Here is an 18,566-nt window from a genome sequence, read left to right on the forward strand (position 1 = left end):
TAAAATATTCTCGCAGGCTGATTTCTTCAAGTGTTTTCCCTGCACTTTCTTCTAGTATTTTTATAGTTTTATGTCTTAAGTTTAATTATTTTATCCAGTAAGAATCAATTTTTGTTAATGGTGAAAGGTGTGGGTCCAGTTTCTGTCTTCTACAGGTCGCCAGCCAGTTCAGCCATCACCATTTGTTAAATAGGGTGTCTTTCCCCCACTGAATATTTTTGATAAGCTTATCAAAGATAAATGATGATAAGTAGCTGGGTTCATCTCTGGGTTCTCTATTCTGTTCCATACATCTACCTCTCTATTTTTGTGCCAGTAATATGCTTTTTTGATTTCTATTGATTTATAGTGTAGTCTGAAGTCTGGTAGCATAATTCCTCCTGATTTGTTTTTATTTGGTAGTAATGTCTTAGCTAATCAAAATTTTTTTCTGATTCCATATAAGATGAAGTATTATTTTTTTCCACGTCTTTAAAATATGACAGTTGTGCTTTAATAGATATTTCATTAAATTCATATATTATTTTGAGTAGTATGGACATTTTAACAATGTTGATTCTTCCCAGCCATGAGCATGGTATATTTTTCCATTTGTTAACATCTTCAGCTATTTCTTTTCTCAGAGTTTCATAATTTTCTTTATAGAGATTTTTCACATCCTTTGTTAGGTAAATTCAAAAATATTTCATCTTCTTTGGCACAACTGTAAAGGGAATAGAGTCCTTGACTGTTTTTTCAGCTTGACTATTGTTGGTATATATAAATGCTACTGATTTGTGAGTATTGATTTTGTATCCTGAGATGCTGCTGTATTTCTTGATCACTTCTAAGAGTTTTTGTCATTGAGTACCTGGGATTTTCCAGGTATAAAATCATATCTTCTGTGAAGAGTGAAAGTTTGATTTCCTCTGACCCTATTTGAATACCCTAGATTGATTTCTGTTGCCTGATTGCGATGGCTGAGACTTCCAGAACAATGCTAAATAACAGAGGAGACAATGGGCAACCTTGCCTGGTTCCTGATCTGAGTGGAAATGTTTTCAATTTTACTCCATTCAATATGATATTGGCTGTGGGTTTGCTGTAGATGGCCTCTATCATTTTAAGAAATGTCCCCTCTATACCTATTTTCTTATGTGTTCTGATCATGAAAGGATGCTGGATATTATCAAAAGCTTTTTCTACATCAATTAAGAGACTCATATGGTCTTTGTTTTTTGTTTTGTTTATGTGGTATTTTATATTTATAGATTTACATATGTTGAACCAACCTTGAGACCCTGGGATAAAACCAACTTGGTCATGGTGTATAATTTGTTTGTTGTGTTGCTGGATTCTGTTTGCTAGGATCTTATTAAATATGTTTGCATCTATATTCATTAAAGAAATTGGTCGATAGTTTTCTTTCCTTGTTGGGTCTTTTCCTGGTTTGGGGATTAGGGTGATATTCACTTCATAGAATGTGTTGGGGAATTTTCTTTCTTTTTCTATGTTTTGGAAAAAGTTATGTATTATGGTACTAGTTCCTCTTTAAAGGTTTGGTAGAATTCTTATGTGAAACCATCTGGTCCTGGACTTTTTTTTTTGGGGGGGGGGATTTTGTATAGTTGATGCTATTTCAGTACTTTATATAGGTCTATTCAACATTTCCAATTATTTTTGGCTGAGTTTACGAAAGTGGTGTGTTTCAAAGTATTGGTCTATTTCCTCCAGATTTTCACATTTATGAAAATAAAGATTTTTTATAGTATTCATTAAGGATGTTTTGAATTTCTGAGGCATCTCTTGTTATTTCGCTTTTATCATTTCTAATTGAAGATATTAGGGATTTTACTCTTCAGCTTCTGGTTAGGTTAGCTAAAGATTTATCAATTTCATTAACCTTTTCAAAGAACCAACTTTTTGATTCATTGATCTTTTGAATAATTCTTTTGTTTTCAATTTCATTTAATTCTGCTATAATTTTGGTTATTTATTTTCTTCTTCTGGGTTTGGGATTGGAATGTTCTTCCTTTTCCAGTTGCTTGAGATGTCCCATTAAGTTGTTGACTTCCTCTCTTTCTGTTCTCTTGAGGAAGACTTGCAATGCTATAAATGTTCCTATTAGAACTGCCTTACCAGTATCCCACAGGTTCTGATACTCCATGTCTGCACTGACATTTTGTTGCAAACATTTGGTAATTTCCTTTTTAATCTCTTCTATGACACAGCTATCATTCAGTATAAGTTAATCTAGCTACCAAGACTTTGTATGAGTTTGAAGATTCCTGTTGGCATTGAGTTCAACTTTAATTCCATGATGGTCTGGGAAGATACAAGAAATAATTTATGTTCTTTTAAATTTGCTAAGGTTAGACTTGAGACCTACGTTGTGATCAATTTTGGAGGAAGTTCCATGGGCTGATGAGAAAAATGTGTATTCAGTGTTATTAGGGTGGAATATTCTGTGGATGTCAGTTAAGCCAAGTTGTCCTATGGTCAGATTCAAGTTCAAAATATATTTACTTAGCTTAATCTTGGGGGATTTATCCAACACTGCCAAAGGAGTGTTAAAATCTCCAACTATTATGATGGAAGATATCAAATGTTTTATGTCTGATAGGGTCTCCTTTATAAATTGAGGAGCATTGTGATTGGATGCATAAATGTTGATAATCAAAATCTCTTCATGTTGGGTGTTTCCCTTGACAAATATGAAGTGATCATCCTTATCTTTCCTTACCATTGCTGGTTTAAAGCCTATTGTATCTGCATATAAAATTGCAACACCTGCTTTTTTCTGATTTCCATTGGCCTGAATTACAGATGTCCATACCTTCACCTTGAGTTTATTTTTGTCCTTTAAGGTAAGGTGAGATTTTTGTACTCAACAGATATCTTGTCTACGGTTATGGATCCAGTCAGCCAACCTATGCCTCTTTAAAGGACAATTTAAGCCATTCCCATTAATTGAGAGAATTGAAAAGCATGATAGTGTTTTGGGTGTCACGTTTTTCAAATGTTTAGTGTATATTTTTAGTATTTAGCCTACTGTGTAAGTTAGGTTTTGTTCAAAAGTTTCTGGGTGAGTTTACTTTGGCCATGGAACATTCTGCTGGTCATTATGAAGGACAGGGCTGAGAATATCCTGGAGAGCTGGTTTAATTGTGGCAAATTTCTTCAACATCTGTATGTCAATAAACTTAATCTATGATTTCTCCATCATAGATTAAGTTTAGTTTAGCTGGGTATAGGATCCTGGGCTGGAAGTTATTTTGTTTTAGGAGATTGAAGGTGGAATACCAACTTCTTCTGGTTTGGAATGTATTGGCTGAGAGATCAGCAGTAATTCTCATATTTCTCCCTTGGTATGTAATACTTTTCTTACATCTGGCTGCTCGCAGAATTTTCTCCTTCTTTTTAACTTTGGTGAAATCAATTACAATTTGCCTAGGAGATGCTTTATTTGAATTGAGTCATGCTGGGGTTTTGAAACTGCTATCTGAAGTTCAGTATCCCTTGCAATGCTTTGGAAATTCTCTTCCAAAATCTCTTGGAGTAAAGCATCTGTACTTTTAGGACCATCCTCTTCTCCTGGAATTCCTATAAGACAAATGTTTGATCTTTTGGGGTGATCCCACAATTCTCTCGGGGAAAGATCAGTTTTTACTCTCCATCTGTCTGCCTCTTTGAACGTTTGGGCATGTTCGAGAACTTTGTCTTTGATTTCAGAAATCCTTTCTTCTGCGTGCTCTATTCTATTACGGAGGAATTCTACGGAGGAATTTTGGAGCTCCTCAAATAATTTTTGCATTTCACTGAGCTCTGCTATCTTCTCATTATGTCCATATCCTTGGTAAATTTGTCTTTGAATTCACTTACTTCTTGAGACAACTATTGTACAACTTTTAGGATCTCAATATTCATCTTTTCTTCCAATTTATTCATCTTATTTGCCATCATATTCTGAATTATATTTCTTTACATTTCGGCCATTTGTTTATGAATGGCATCTTCTGACATATCCCTTTTGTCATTCCTTGGGGGAGTTGATTTGCTCTGATTATTCATATTGCCAGAGTTTCTCTTCTGGTTCCACCCCATGCTTAATTTCCATAGTTTGCATATTAAAACTGGAAGGATGTGGTTGAATTGGAGGTTCCAGGAAAGCAATTGTCCCAGGCAGTACAAAACACTGCTCGAATGCGAGAGTTCGATCTGTGACCAGCAACCTGACAGTAGGGTTCCACAGGCAGCTCAGACCCAGAAACCCAAGATGTTGGAGTTTATTTAGCTCTCTCTGGTAGTTAAGGGGATGGGAGGTTCATCCAGTCCAAGAGTTGGGTCAGAGGAATTGGTGCCTCCTTCCCTACCCTACGTTGTAGCCTCAGGCTCTGACCCCCCTCCCAGGCTCTGACCCAGCTCCCTTCAGTGGGAGGAAGCAACAGAGATATGGGCCTGCCTGAGACAAGGGTGATCAATGCCTCCTCTGTGGAATAATCTACCACCAGAGCAACATCTTGTGTCTGAAGTCTGGCTCTCTGGCTCCCTCTCGTGTTCAATGGCTTCTCTGCCTTGGGCTTGTGCCACCACCATGTCTCTGTCCCAGCTGAACTCTGCGGTGGGCCAGGTGAAATTAGAGCTTAGAGAGGGTGTGTCTGTGACCCACCCCCACCCCAGGCTGGTGCCACCACTGGTGCAGTAGTCTCCCAGCACTTGTGTCTCTGACTCCACTGACCTCTGCAGTGGGCAGGTGAAATTAGAGCACAGAGAGGGTGTGTCTCTGTCCCAGTCCCACCCCAGGGGGGTGCTGCTGCCACATGTATTCTAGCGGTGTTTGCAATTCTGTCCCAGCTATGCTTCACCATGGGCTGGGCGTATTATGAGTCAACAAATGCTGTGCTGCCACTGTGCACACATTCTAGTCCCAGTCTCAGCCACACTCCGCCTGGGCAGGTACCACTGCAAGCATAATCCCAGTTCACAAAGGCTGTGTTTTTGTCCCAGTTCTGCTCCACCTGTGGCTGTCCCCTGGGTAGAGGCCCTGCTCCCTTTGTTTTCCAAGAAAAATGGTAAATACAGCACAGGGTAGGAGCCTTGTTGTTGCCACAGCCGCCACAGCCACTGAGTTGTGCCACAGGCAACATTACTCCCTCTCCTGCTTGGCTTCCTCACTCTGCAATCCCTACTTTACACCCATGCAGCTATTTCAGAACAGAGTAGTAGCAGCCCATGCCATGCCTGTAACTCTCAAGAAATTGTCCAAGAATCTGGACTCCACAGGGTACAGGGTTTCAGACCATGGGGTGGGAATGGAAGGGTGGGCTGGGAGTTTAGAATTGCAGATATAAGATATCTTAAGTTTTATGCCAGGCGGGAGAATGCCTAGGCTCACAAGTGGGATCTTTCCTATGGTATATAAAAAGAAATCTGAACTCTGCTGGCTTGTTTGTAAAAAGTTCACTGTGATCTGTTCTCCTGGGGGATGGGGCTCATGTCCACTTGGTGGTGGGTTTTGTACCTATAGTTAGTTTCCTTCGAGTTGCAGATCACCTCCGCAGGGGTGATGTGCATTCCTCAATCTTCTAGTTCAGCTCCAAACAATCAGCTTTCCTGAGGAATTTCTATCTTTTAGCTCTCCTTCTGGACTGGAGCCTCTGTGGGAAGCTGGTTCTAGTCAGCCATCTTTCTCCCTCCCACCCAGCCACCCTTTTTGCAAGATAAACTTCCAAGACGTGAGAATGGTCAGATGACACTCCCCTACTATTATGGCATCAGGGGATTTCTTTACTCAATGACCTTCTGGGTGAATAAGGTAACAAAGGATATGAAATGCCGCCATTTATGCAAAAGTCCTAGAGGTGGGGCCCCATGAATTGGCTGGTCCATGAAGTAGTGAGCTGGCTCAGGCACAAGCTCAGGTGTTAGCCTTGAAACAGGTTAGCAAAAGGGAAGAAAACTAACAGGTATTGACCTAATGTAAGCAACTTTAATTTCCTTTAATCCTAACAGCCATTCTCCTTTAATCCTTACAGCCATCATAGTTAACATTGTGCAGGTCAAGATACTGCCTTCAGGGAAATTTATGTAAATTAGGGATACATCTTTGTTGTCTCCTGATTAGCTTCTAACTCTGAAATACTCTAAACTTTTATCATTTTCTCTTGAAGACTCCAGGATCTTGAATCTTCTAATCTTCTTCCAGGCTGACAGTGAATGTTCCCTAGGATGTTGTCCAACTTTTTTTCTTTCTTTTTTTTTTTTATCAAGTCATTTGTACATAGATCATGAATACATTTATGCCATTATGGGATTAAGTGTGTTTATTATTTGTACGAATTGGAATGCTTACATCTTACTAAGCAACATAGCCTTCACCTCATTTACCCAATTACAGCGTTAAGACATTTGTGTTCTATACCTGATAGATCCAACTTGTACTTGCAATATACTCCATAAGAGTGGTGCCCCTACTAACACTCCCTCTATCGACCCATACCCTCCCTTCCCCTCTTCCTCTCCTTCCCTCCTTCATCCTAGGCGACAGTTGTGTTTCATTTTTCATATGCAAGTGTGAGTGATTACAAATTGATTTCACAGTAGTACTGAGCATGTTGAATATATACATATTTTTTACATTCCTGAGATACTTTACTAAGAAGAATGTTTTCTAGCTCCATCCGTGTAAACATAAAAGAGGTAAAGTCTCCATTTTTTTAATGCTGCATAGTATTCCATGGTATACATATACCACAATTTATTAAGCCATTCATGGGTAGATGGGGACTTGGACTTTTTCCACAATTTAGCAATTATAAAGTGAGCTGCAATGAACAATCTGGTGCAAATGTCTTTATTGCCAAATGATTTTTGGTCCTTTGGACATACACCTGAAGAGTAATTGCAGGATCAAATGGCAGTTCTACATTTAGATCCCTGAGTGTTCCTCAAACTTCCTTCCAAAAGGAATGTATTAGTTTGCATTCCCACCAGCAGTGCAGAAGTGTTCCCTTTTCTCCACATCCATGCCAACATTTGTAGTTTGGGGATTTTGTGATGCGGGCTACTATTACTGGACTTAGAGTATCTCAGAGAGGTTTTTGTTTGCATTTCTCTGATGATTAAAGATGATGAGCATTTTTTCATGTGTCTGTAGACCATGTGCCTGTATTCTTCAGAGAAGCTTCTGTTCATGGCTCTTGCCCACAACAAAATGGGATCACTTGTTTTTTTCTTAGTAATAAGTTTGAGTTCTCTGTGGATTCTGGTTATAAGACCTTTTTCAGAAAAATAACTTGCAAAAATCCTCCCCCATTTTGAGAGCTGTCTATATGCTTTACTTGCTGTGTTCTTGGCAGTGCAGAAGCTTTTTAATTTGACCAGATCCCAGTAATGTATTTTTGATGTTGCTTCAATTGCCCTCCTCATAATGTATTCTCCCAGGCCAATTTTTTCAAGGGTTTCCCCTGCACTCTCTCTAATAATATTTATAGTTTCATGTCTTAAGTTTCAGTCTTTTAACCAGTGAGAGTCAATTTTTGTTAAAGGAGAAAGGTGTGGGTCCAGTTTCAGTCTTCTACAGGTCGCCAGCCAATTCACCCATCACCATTTGTTGAATAGGGAATCTTTCCCCCAATTTATATTTTTGCTAGGCTTATCAAAAATCAAATGACGATAAGTGTCTGAGTTCACCTCTTGGTCTTCAATTCTGTTCCATACATCTACCTCTCTATTTTTGTGCCAGTGCTATGCTGTTTTGATCACTATTGATTCACAGTACAGTCTGAAGTCTGGAAGCGTGATTCCTCCCTTTTGTTTTTATTTCTGAGTAATGTCTTAGCTAATTGAGGGTTTTTTCTGTTTCCATATAAAACGAAGTACTAATATTTCCAGGTCTTTAAAGTATGACAGAGGTGTTTTAACAGGGATCACATTAAATCTGTAGATTGCTTTAGGTAGTATAGACATTTTAGCAATGTTGATTCTTTCCAGCCATGAGCATGTTAAATTTTTCCATTTGTTAATATCTTCAGCTATTTCTTTTCTCAGAGTTTCATAGTTCTCTTTATAGAGATCTTTCACGTCCTTAATTAGATACACTCCCAGATATTTCATCTTCTTTGGCACTATTGTAAAGGGAATAGAATCCTTGATTGTTTTTTCCCCTTGACTATTGTTGGTGTATATAAAGGCTAAAGATTAGTGAGTGTTAATTTTGTATCGTGAGACGTTGCTGTATTCTTTGATCACTTCTAGGAGTTTAGTAGTTGATTCCCTGGGATTTTCCAGACGTATAATCATATCATCTGCAAAGAGTGACAGTTTGATTTCCTCTGGTCCTATTTGGACCCCCTTGATTGCCTTCTCTTGCCTGATTGCAGTGGCTAAGACTTCCACTACAATGTTAAAGAGCAGTGGAGACAGTGGGCATCCTTGCCTTGTTCCTGATCTGGGTGGAAATGATTTCAATTTTACTCTATTCAATATGATATTGGCTGTGGGTTTGCGGTAGATGGCCTCTATCAGGTTAAGAAATGTCCCTTCTGTAGCTATTTTCTTAAGTATTCTGATCAAGAAACAATGCTGGATATTGTCAAAAGCTTTTTCTGCATCAATTTGAAGAATCAGATGTTTTTTATTTTTTAATTTGTTTATATGATGTATTATATTTATGGATTTAGGTGTATTGAACTATCCTTAAGACCCTCGGATAAAACACACCTGCTCATGATGTATAATTTGTTTGATGTGTTGTTGGATTCTGTATGCTAGGATCTTATTAAATACTTTTGCATCTGTATTCATTAGAGATATTGGTTAATAATTTTCTTTTCTTGTTGGGTCTTTTCCTGGTTTGGGTATTAGGGTGATATTTGCTTCATAGAATGTGTTGGGAAGTAGTCCTTCTTTTTCTATGTTTTGGAAAAGGTTGAGTAATATAGGTACTAGTTCCTCTTTAAAGGTTTGGTAGAATTCTGATATGTAGCCATCTGGTCCTGGGCTTTTCTTTGTGGGGAAATTTCTTATAGTTGATGCTATTTCAAAACTTGTTATAGGCTTGTTCAAAATTTCCACTTCTTTCTGGCTAAGTCAAGGAAGGTGGTATGTTTCCAAGTATTGATCTATTTCCTTCAGATATTCATACTTCTAAGAATAGAGTTTTATGTAATATTCATTAAGGATTTGTTGAATTTCTGAGGAGTCTGTTGTTATTTGACCTTTATAATTTCTGATTGATGAAATTAGGGGTTTTACTCTTCTACTTCTGGTTAGGTTAGCCAAAGGTTTATCTATGACCTTTTCATAAAACCAACTCTTTGATTGATGGATCTGTTGTATGATTCTTTTGTTTTCAATTTCATTTAGTTCTGCTCTAATTATAGTGATTTCTTTTCTTCTTCTGGGTTTTGGGTTGGAATGTTCTTCCTTTTCCAGTTGTTTGAGATGTCCCATTAAGTTGTTGACCTCCTCTTTCTGTTCTTTTGAGGAAGGCTTGCAACATTATCAATTTCCCACTGAGGACTGCCTTTGTGGTATCCCAGAGGTTCTGATAGTTCATCTCTTCATTATTGTTTTGTCCAAAAATTTGATAATTTACTTCTCAATCTCATCTGTGACCCAACTATCGTTCAGCATGAGGTTATTTAGTGTCCATGTTTTTTTATGTGCATGCAGATTCCTGATGTTACTGAGTTAAAATTTTATTCCATGATGGTCTGAGAAAACACAAGGAATGATTTCTATTCTTTTAAATTTGCTGAGGTTAGACTTGTGACCTAAGATGTGATCAATTTTCAAGGATGATCCATTGGCTGATGAGAAGAATGTGTATTCACTTTTGTTAGGATAAAATGTTCTGTAGATGTCTGTTAAATGCAAATGTTGAATGGTTAAGGTTAAGTCTAAATTTCTTTGCTTACTTCTTTTTGTAGGATCTATCCAACACTGCCAAAGGAGTGTTAAAATCTCTGACAATTATGGTGCTGGAGGGAATCAAGTTGTTCATGTCTGTTATATTCTCTCTTATAAATTGAGGTACATTCTGGTTGGGTGCATAAATGTGAATAATTGAAATCTCATCAGGTTGAGTGTTGCCTTTAACAAATATGAAGTGATCAATGTGTCAAATGGTTTATGAAAAAAAAAAAAAACAAATATGAAGTGATCATCCTAATCTTTCCTTACTTTTGTTGGTTTAAAGCCTATTGTATCTGTGAATGAAATTGCAACACCTGCTTTTTTTTTTCTTATTTCCATTGGCCTGAATTACAGATGTCCATCCCTTCACCTTGAGTTTATTTTTATCCTTTAAGTTAAGGTGAGATTCTTGTATTCAACAGATACATTGTCTACGTTTATGGATCTAGTCAGCCAACCTATGCCTCGTTAGAAGGCAATTTAAGCCATTCACATTAATGGAGAATATTGACAAGCCAGATAGTATTTTGGGTATTGAGTTTTTTGAAGATACAGTGGACATTTTTAATCCTTTTGCCACTGTGGAAGTTGGTATTTGATCAAAAGTTTCTGAGTGAGTTTACTTTGGTATTGGAGGATTGTGCTGTTCATTATGGAGGATAGGTCTGAGAATATCCTGGAGAGCTGGTTTAGTTATGGCAAATTTCTTCAACATGTGAATGTCATTAAAGTATTTAATTTCTCAATCATAGATGAAACTCAGTTTAGCTGATACAGGATCTTGCGTTGATAGTCATTTTGTTTGAGGAGATTAAAGATCAATGACCACCCTCTTCTAGCTTGAAAGTTTTCAGCAGAGAGATCTTCAGTCATTCTAATGTTCTTCCCCTTGCAGGTTATGGTTTTCTTATATCTGGCTGCTTGCAGAATTTTATCCTTTATATTAACTTTGGGAGAGCTAATTATAATGTGTCTAGGAGAATTTTATTTGGGTTGAGTCATGCTGGTGTTCTGAAACTGCTATCTGAATTTCAGAATCTCTTGGCATGTCTGGAAAATTCTCCTTGATTATTTCATGAAGTAAAGCACCTGTATCCTTCACAGCAACATCATCACCTTCAGGTATTCCTATAAGGTGAATATTAGGTCTCTTCCAATTATCCCAGAGGTTTCTGAGAGAATGTTCCACTTTTGTTGTCTACTTTGTTTCATCTTTGAGCATTTGGGAGTGTTCAAAAGCTTTGTCTTCAATGTCAGAGATCCTTTCTTTTGCCTGCTCCATTCTGTTACTGAGGGATTCTACTGTATTTCTCAGATCCTTGAGGGCTGCAAGTTCTTGCCTTAATGTGTCAAAATCTTTGGTGATTTTGTCTTTGAATTTGTTGAATTCTTGAGACATCTTTTGAATTACTCCTTGAAATTCTAATCCCATCTTTACCTCCATTCTGTTGATCTTATTTCCTATCCAAATTCTGAACTCGATTTCTGACATGTCAGCCATTTGTTTATGAATGGGATCTTGTACTGTATATGCCATATTGTACCTTGGGGAAGTTGATCTATTCTGATTATTCATGTTGCCAGAGTTTTTCCATTGATTCTACTTCATGATTGTTTTTCACCATTGGCTAGATGGGCAGATAAGGTGAAATCGGATTGGGAGTTCCTGGAGTTGTGGTTAACCAGCCCTTTGTCAAGGATCTAGGACTGATGACTTCAACTTTTTCCCCTATAGCTTTGCAAAGGACCCAAACAGTATTACAGTCTGAGGCTGAGGAAACCTGCTTGTTGTGGTGTGGTTAGGTTGCTCTGTCTTGTATTCAGCTGGTTCTTGTCTGATCCTAGTGGATCAGTGACTCTGGTGAAGTCTTAGCTGTGGAGAAATACAAGCAACTAAGACACCCTATCCCCCATGGACAATAACTGGAAGAGGAAAATCAACCCTTTCTGTTACCACACAACCAGGGTACCACCCGAGAGGGTCCTTAGGTGATTGGCCCATGTTAGGAGTTTCAAACCAATTGACCTAGTCAGTACGAACTCTCAAGTGGGAGAGTTTGAAAGGTCTCCAGCAACTAGATGGCAGAGGTCTACTGGCTGCTAAAATTTGGCTCACTCTGGCACTCTGTGGAGTCAGAAAGGCCTGCCCAGTAGCAGAGTTGGACCAGAGGGCTGTGTCCCTTTCTCAGCTCTTTCACACCCAGTCACTGGTGACCACACAGGGCTGAGGTCCTGCTCCCTTCAACAGGCAGATGTACCGGGGCTTTGCACCTGTCAGAGTCAAAGGAAGGTCAATGCCCCTTGGCCTGGCCACTACCCTCTGCCACCAGCTGGCTGGGGGAGCTGAAGGCCTGCCTGCCTTGGATATTCAATAGCCACTGGAAAGTGTTCCACTTGGACTCAGTCTAATCCTGAGGGTAACAAGTCAGCAAAATTTTTTCTCCCTCAGCCACCGTACCTTTGCCCCTGCTACTCTGCAGCACTGGTATCCTTATAGAGTGAGCTCTGATTTCCTCTGGCAGTCCTCAGAGTTGGGAAGGTGTCTCTCCAAGATTAGATGCCAGTGGGATTGCTCTATTGTTGCTGGATCTTTGTGGGATGTGACTGTGTGCAGCTCCCAGGTGACTGCCACAGCCAGGGAGTTATGGCTATAGGAGCAACTCTTGGAGCATGGGGCACATGCACCCAGCAGCAGGGCCAAGGACGCTGCACACGGTTCTAGAAGTGCCTGGCACCCAGTGACTTTGGCAAAGAGAGCGTTGGCTCATGACTCTAGCTGGATGTGGTGTGGCACAGAGGCTTCTGAAGGGATGAGCGCAGGGGGCGGGGTACAGGACCACAGGAAACCAGGTTCTAGCAGGGCGAGAGGCGAGGCTCTGGTCTGGCACGGGTGGGGCGCTGGTTCAGCAGTGCAGGGGGTGCTTCTCATGAGCGTCATCCTGCAGTCTCTGCAGGGGTTAGGCTTCTGGTTTATCAGGCAAGGGGGGAAGGGTGGACTGGAAGTTCAGAATGGCAGGGGAAATGTTAGTTCAATTTTTCTGCCTGCCAAGAGAGTGCTCAGGGTCACAATAGGGTCCCTCTGGGGAAGTAGACCCCACTTCCAACAGCTCTCACCCATCGGGTGAGAAAAGAGGTCCTCAGTTCACCACTTACCTGTAGAAAACCACAAGAGCAAACGAAGAGAAAAAGAAAAAACAAAGAAACCCCCCCAAAACCCACAACTTTCTTGGGGAGAGGACGGACACTTTTCCTTTAGGATGAATTAAGTTTGCTTTCTTGGAGTCAGCGCTTGCCTCAGCAGAGGTTACCTGCAGTTTTCACTTTTCTCTCTTGGCTCAGCTCCCAGGGTTCAGCTTAATTGGGTACTTTCTAGACCTTATCCTTCCCTATGGATGGGAGTTTTTTTGGAAGCTGGCTCCAGTCGGCCATCTTGCCCCTTCCCCTCCCCTAACATTTTTTCTTTTCAAATTCTGATCTTTATAATTTTAAAGTAACATTATTGAACTTAAGAATGCTTTCCTTTTTTTCTTTTTATTGTTGGGGATTCATTCAGAGTACAATAAGCCAGGTTACATTGATTGCAATTGTTAGGTAAAGTCCCTCTTCCAATCATGTCTTGCGCACATAAAGTGTGACACACACCAAGGCCCCACCCCCCTCCCTCCATCCCTCTTTCTGCTTTACCCCCTCATAACCTTAATTGTCATTAATTGTCCTCATATTGAAATTGAGTACATAGGATTCATGCTTCTCCATTCTTGTGATGCTTTACTAAGAATAATGTCTTCCACTTCCATCCAGGTTAATACGAAGGATGTAAAGTCTCCATTTTTTTTAATGGCTGAATACTATTCCATGGTATACATATACCATAGCTTGTTAATCCATTCCAGGGTTGGTGGGCATTTAGGCTGTTTCCACATTTTGGTGATTGTAAATTGAGCTGCATTAAACAGTCTAGTACAAGTGTCCTTATGATAAAAGGATTTTTTTCCTTCTGGGTAGATGACCAGTAAGGGGATTGCAGGATCAAACGGGAGGTCTAGCTTGAGTGCTTTGAGGTTTCTCCATACTTCCTTCCAGAAAGGTTGTACTAGTTTGCAGTCCCACCAACTGTGTAAAAGTGTTCCCTTCTCTCCACATCCACGCCAGCATCTGCAGTTTTGAGATTTTGTGATATGGGCCATTCTCACTGGCGTTAGATGATATCTCAGGGTGGTTTTGATTGGCATTTCTCTAATATATAGAGATGATGAACATTTTTTCATGTGTTTGTTAGCCATTCGTCTGTCATCTTTAGAGAAAGTTCTATTCATGTCTCTTGCCCATTGATATATGGGATTGTTGGCTTTTTCCCTGTGGATTAATTTGAGTTCTCTATAGATCCTAGTTATCAAGCTTTTGTCTGATTGAAAATATGCAAATATCCTTTCCCATTGTGTAGGTTGTCTCTTTGCTTTGGTTATTGTCTCCTTAGCTGTACAGAAGCTTTTCAGTTTAATGAAGTCCCATTTGTTTATTTTTGTTGTTGTTGCAATTGCCATGGCAGTCTTCTTCATGAAGTCTTTCCGCAGGCCAATATCTTCCAGTGTTTTTCCTGTGCTTTCTTGGAGGATTTTTATTGTTTCATGCCTTAAATTTAAGTCCTTTATCCATCTTGAATCAATTTTTGTGAGTGGGGAAAGGTGTGGGTCCAGTTTCAGTCTTTTACATGTAGACATCCAGTTCTCCCAACACCATTTATTGAATAGGGAGTCTTTCCCCCAAGGCATGTTCTTGTTTGGTTTATTGAAGATTAGGTGGTTGTAAGATGTTAGTTTCATTTCTTGGTTTTCAATTCAATTCCAAGTGTCTATGTCTCTGTTTTTGTGCCAGTACCATGCTGTCTTGACCACTATGGCTTTGTAGTACAAACTAAAATCTGATATGCTGATGCCCCCAGTTTTATTTTTATTACAAAGAACTGCCTTAGCTATACGGTTTTTTTTCAGGTTCCATACAAAACACAGAATCATTTTCTCTAAATCTTGAAAGTATGATGTTGGTATTTTGATAGGAAAAGCATTGAAAAGGTAGATTGCTTTGGGAAGTATAGACATTTTAACAATGTTGATTCTTCCCATCCCTGAGCATAGTATGTTCTTCCATTTCTTAATATCCTCTGCTATATCCTTTCTGAGGATTTCATAGTTTTCTTTATAGAGGTCCTTCACCTACTTCGTTAGGTATATTCCTAGGTATTTCATTTTCTTTGAAACTATGGTGAAGGGAGTTGTGTCCTTAATTAGCTTCTCATCTTGACTGTTATTGGCATATACAAAGGCTACTGACTTGTGGACATTGATTTTATATCCTGAAACATTACTGTATTTTTTGATGACTTCTAGGAGTCTTGTGGTTGAGTCTTTGGGGTGCTCTAAGTATAAGATCATGTCGTCACCAAAGAGGGAGAGTTTGACCTCCTCTGCTCCCATTTGGATTCCCTTTATTTCCTTGTCTTGCCTAATTGTATTGGCTAGAGCTTCCAGCACTACGTTGAATAGTAAAGGTGACAGAGGACAACCTTGTCTGGTTCCACTTCTAAGAGGAAAAGCTTTCATTTTTACTGCATTCAGTAAAATATTGGCTGTGGGTTTGTCAGAGATAGCTTCAATCAGTTCTAGAAATGTGCCACCTATGCCTATACTCTTCAGTGTTCTAATTAGAAAAGGATGCTGGATTTTATCAAATGCTTTTTCTGCATCTATTGAGAGGATCATGTGATCTTTATTTTTGCCTCTGTTAATATGGTGGATAACATTTATGGACTTGCGTATGTTAAACCAGCCTTGCATCCCTGGGATGAAGCTTACTTGATCATGATGAATGATTTTTTTGATGATAAGCTGTAATCTATTGGCTAGGATTTTGTTGAGAATTTTTGCATCTATATTCATGAGTGAGATTGGTCTGAAATTCTCCTTTCTGTTTGGGTCTTTTCCTGGTTTTGGTATCAGGGTGATGTTTGCCTCATAGAATGTGTTAGGGAAGATTCCTTTTTCCTCAATTGTTTGGAATAATTTCTGCAGTACAGGAATAAGCTCTTCCTTGAAGGTTTGATAGAATTCTGGAGTGAAGCCATCTGGACCAGGGCATTTGTTGGTTGGAAGATTTTTTATTGTTTCTTTGATCTCAGTGCTTGAAATTGGTCTGTTCAGGAGCTCTATTTCTTCCTGGCTGAGTGTAGGGAGAAGGTGTGATTCCAAACATTTATCCATTTCCTTCACATTGTCAAATATTTGGGCATAGAATTTCTGGTAGTATTCAGAGATGATCTCTTGTATCTCTGTGGGATCAGTTGTTATTTCCCCTTTATCATTTCTGATTGAGGTTACTAGAGATTTTACTTTTCTATTTCTCGTTAGTCTGGCCAATGGTTTATCTATTTTATTTATTTTTTCAAAAAGCAACTCCTTCTTTCATTAATTTTCTGAATGATTCTTTTGTTTTCAGTTTCATTGATATCTGATTTGATTTTGGATATTTCTTTTCTTCTACTGAGTTTAGGCTTAGACTGTTCTTCTTTTTCCAATTCCATAAGATCTCTTGTGAGATTGTTGATGTGCTCTCTTTCTGTTTTTCGAATGTAGGCATCTAAAGCGATGAATTTTCCTCTCAAAACTGCTTTTGCCACATCCCACAGGTTTTGGTAGCTTGTGTCTTCATTGTTGTTATGCTCAAGGAAGTTAATGATTTCCTGTTTTATTTCTTCCTGCACCCATCCTTTATTCAACAGGAGATTGTTTAATTGCCATGCTTTTGGGTGGGGTCGAGCATTTTTATTAGAGTTGAGTTCCACCTTTAGTGCCTTATGGTCTGAGGAGATACAAGGTAAAATTTCAATTCTTTTGATTCTGTTGATATTTGTTTTGTGTCCCAGGATAAGATCAATTTTGTAGAATGTTCCATGGGGTGATGAGAAGAATGTATATTCTTTATCTTTGGGGTGGAGTGTTCTATATGCGTCTATCAAGGACAGTTGTTCTAGTGTCTCATTTAATCTCTTATATCTTTGTTTAATTTCTGTTTAGAGGATCTGTCCAGCTCTGCAAGAGGAGTGTGAAAGTCCCCTGTTATTATGGTATTATCAGATATCGTATTGCTCAGACTGAGTAAGGTCTGTTTCAAGAATCTGGGAGCATTTAAATTGGGTGCATAAATATTTAGAATTGAAATGTCTTCTTGTTGTATTTTTCCCTGGAGCAATATAAAGTGAGCATCTTTGTCTTTTTTGATTTTAGTTGCTTTAAATCAACATGTATCTGACAATAAGATTGCAACTCCTCTTTTCTTCTGAATTCTATTTGCCTGAAAAATTGTCTTCTAATCCTTTACTCGGAGCTTTAATTTTTCTTTTGAAGCCAGGTGTGTTTCTTCCAGACAGCAAATGGACGCCTTGTGTTTTTTAATCCAGTCAGCCAATCTATGTCTCTTCAGTGGGGAATTCAAGCCATTAACATGTATTGAGATAATTGATAAGTGTGGTAGTATTCTATTCGTCTTATTTGGTGAGAGTCCATTGCTTAGTTTTATCTTTTGCATCAGTGTGGAGGTTAGTTTCTGTCCTTCAATTTCTGAGTTCTTACTTTGCTGCTGATCCATTGTGGTGGTCAGTGTGCAGAACATGTTGAAGTATTTCCTGTAGAGCTGGTCTTGTTGTGGCGAATTTCCTCAATGTTTGTACATCCGTAAATGATTTGATTTCTCCGTCAATTTTGAAGCTTAGCTTAGCAGGGTACAGAATTCTGGGCTTGAAATTGTTCTGTTTAATTGGATTAAAGGTAGATGACAATTGTCTTCTAGCTTTGAAAGTTTCATTAGAGAAGTCTGCGGTCACTCTGATGGATTTGCCCCTCTAGGTCAACTGGCACTTTCTCCTAGCAGTTTGCAGAATCTTTTCTTTTGTCTTGACCTTGGATAGGTTCATCACAATGTGTCTTGGAGAAGTTCGGTTAGAGTTGAGGCGACCTGGGGTCCGATATCCCTCTGAAAGCATTGTGTCAGAATCTTTGGTGATATTTGGGAAATTTTCTTTTATAATATTCTCTAGTGTGGCTTCCATTCCGCTGGGGCATTCTTCTTCCCCTTCTGGAATTCCTATAACTCGTATGTTGGAACGCTTCATAAAGTCCCATAATTCTGACAGTGAACGTTCTGCTTTCTCTCTCTTTTTTTCTGCCTCTTTTACTATCTATCTCAAAAACTTTGTCTTCTACCTCTGAAATTCTTTCTTCTGCATGGTCTAACCTGTTGCTCATACTTTCCATTGCATCTTTAAGTTCCCTAATTGATTGTTTCAGTTCCTTCAGCTCTGCTATATCCTTTTTATATTCTTCATATCATTCATCTCTTATTTGATTCTGTTTTTGAATTTCCTTTTGGTTATTTTCCACTTTATTAGCAGTTTCCTTCATTGTTTCCATCATTTCTTTCATTGTTTTCAACATGTGTATTCTAAATTCCCTTTCTGTCATTCCTAACATTTCTTTATAGGTGGAATCATCTGCAGTAGCTACCTCATGGTCCCTTGGTGGGGTTGTTATGGACTGGTTCTTCATGTTGCCTGAAGTTTTATGCTGATTCTTCCACATGAGTGATTTCTTTCATCTGTTTCCTTGCCCTAATTTTCC

The sequence above is a fragment of the Nycticebus coucang genome, chromosome X (genome assembly GCF_027406575.1).
Source record: "Nycticebus coucang isolate mNycCou1 chromosome X, mNycCou1.pri, whole genome shotgun sequence".
Taxonomy (NCBI): domain Eukaryota; kingdom Metazoa; phylum Chordata; class Mammalia; order Primates; family Lorisidae; genus Nycticebus; species Nycticebus coucang.